We start from the raw sequence: 2500 nt of genomic DNA on the forward strand, positions 1-2500 counted from the left end.
TCATACAAACTCATTCAAGTATATGCTCTTATATGAAAAACACTGAAACGTTTTCCTAGTTTGGAGCAAAAACAGGAATGAGAGAATACCAATTTAATTCTGTTGCTGGATATTAAAATATTTTGGAGGGAGGCCTTAGGTTGATCAAATTGTAGAGTACAGGTTGTAACAACCTTTATTGCTTTGCTTTTTTCCTCTTTGCCTCAGAGGATAAGAAGCGTGATGCAGGAATGTTGCATGATTCTGGGCTTCTTCGGGATCTGGAAGCTTATGCCTACTATTCCTACTCAACAACGGGAGTACCAATGTGTTGATATGGGGACCCGGCATACCCTCTCAGAGTTCACCTTCGGGGGCCCTTCTGGAACCCTCACCTTACTCCCTTAAGGGAAGCATACAACAATTCAATGAGTTCTGTATGAGTGTCTGTAGAGTGGCTTTTTGGTGATATCGTGGATTACTTCAAGTTCATGGATTTCCAAAAAAAAAATCTTAAGATAGGGATGAGCAGCATTGGAAAGATGTGCATTGTTTGTGCCCTTCTGCAAAATGCTTTGAGCTTCTTATATGGCAACAATACTGTCACATATTTTGACCTTGAACCCCCAACCCTGCAGGACTATTTTGCATAGCTTACAGAGATGACCTTCAGATATAGTATGCTCTATCGAAGTTGGAAAATGTGCAGCGCAAGTTTTAACTCAGTCATGCAAGATGTTCAAGGCTCACTAGGGTAAATTGACTACCAGACACTCGATCAGAAGAGTGAAAAAATGCATGTAAAACAGAGTAAGGTCAAGAGTATCAGGTGCAGCAGGGCCAGGGGGGACTCCTGTATAAAAGGATGGGGAAGCTAGTCGTAGTTTTTAGGGATGAAGGTCCACAGCAGGAACTTTTGAAGTACATTTTAGGATATTGAGCCAAAAACAGGAGATAATGTTTTGTTTAAGAATTGGTGCCTCTTAAGGGTGAAAAAAATTCCTCGCCCACAAAGTAAGATAATGGTACCTGTAAGGGTTTCTTTTACAAGCAGCCCCATCCTTTTTATATGGGAGTACCCCCTGCTTCCAGGCGAGCAGGGTTTGAGAGGCACAAAAGTTTAAACAGTGAAAATTTTTACATAAAAGAAACATTTATAATGACATGTTAAATATATTTAATCATAATGTAATAATAAAAGAAACAAGTTAAAGGCTTAGTTTTCCTTTCATGCTTCTGCATGACCAAAAACCCATGACTGAGAGTTTCAACAAGAACTTACATGTCCATTATAACATAAAACTTTAAACATTATACTATGTAAATGTAATTGTGCTTTTTTCATAAAAGTAATGAATGTTAGTAAGAGGCAAAGCCAAAATCTCTATTCTTAACCTGTCATTCAACAAAAACTAAGGTTGATCAACAACAACAACTTCAGTTACTTAAACAGCTAGTTAGTTCTTCTCTTTCGATAACATTTTGTTGACAAGGGAATGCTTGATCCATTTGTTGCTGCTGCTGTAGTAACAACAGTGTTTGGCTTTGTTGATCTTTCCTTAGCTGTAGCTCCTCCTCCTTCAGAGCAGCTTTGCTTTCTCTCTGAGGAACTCTACTGCATGGCTGCCACTTTTCCTTTTCTTCTTTTTGGCTCCTCCCCTTCATCACCATTTCTCTTGCTTGACTGTCCAAAACGTTCCATGGCCTTTATCCGTATTTCTTCGGCTGCCTTTTTGCTGCTTTCTTCTTTCCATCTTTACCACTGTCAACGGCAGCGTCTTCTTTGCCAATAAGATCTTCAATAATTGCATCAGATTCACTGACCTCAGCATCTATTCCACAAGCTTGAAGTTCTTCTGAGATACGTCTTTTATACTTTGTTCGTAAAAGTGTCCACCAATCTAGCCATGATCGTTTAGAAACTTTAAACTTTGGGTAGTCCATTGCATTTAAAATATCAGCAATAGAATCCCATACTTGACCTTTTTCTGGAGTACACTTTTTAAACTGAAAAAGATCTCCGACTTTTAATTCGTCTAGGAGAGCCCTGTCGTGCTGCTTTGTCCATTCCATCACTATTCTAGGTAACAAAATGAGAAGTAAAAGATTGTTTATTTTTTTACCAAGGCTGCGCACGCAACAGAAACAGGCCTTCTTGTTTCATTGTCAATGAAGCATGCAAACTTGGCTTTAATAAAAGTCAGTATATAACTTACAAAATCACACATGCAAAGCTTCTGTTTTCAGTAGCAGCAGATCGTCAATACACCAATGGATAATGGCCAGATTATTTGCATATTTTTAGTTGTCAATTTCGAAGTTCAATATCCTTGTATGCATTATTAACAATGAATTTGAGAAATTAGGGATCTCAGGATTTCATTAGATGAAAAACTCATTCAGAATTTTGAATGCAGAATTAACTTCTAACGGAGCAGTGATATCAATTTCAAAACCGTGAGCTTGAATTTATTGGTCATTACGCATGCATGAATATTTAATTTCAAATTTTGATTCTGGT

General features: G+C 37.9%; 2 pseudogenes; one reads left to right on the forward strand and one right to left on the reverse strand.

Moving 5' to 3' along the window:
- Positions 1 to 632, forward strand: part of LOC137979335 (uncharacterized) — a 1420-nt pseudogene extending 788 nt beyond the window's left edge.
- Positions 633 to 1436: 804 nt separating this feature from the next.
- The window catches only part of LOC137980228 (uncharacterized), a 1506-nt pseudogene continuing 442 nt past the window's right edge, over positions 1437 to 2500 (reverse strand).

This window comes from Montipora foliosa, chromosome 12 (assembly GCF_036669935.1).
Source record: "Montipora foliosa isolate CH-2021 chromosome 12, ASM3666993v2, whole genome shotgun sequence".
Lineage (NCBI taxonomy): Eukaryota > Metazoa > Cnidaria > Anthozoa > Scleractinia > Acroporidae > Montipora > Montipora foliosa.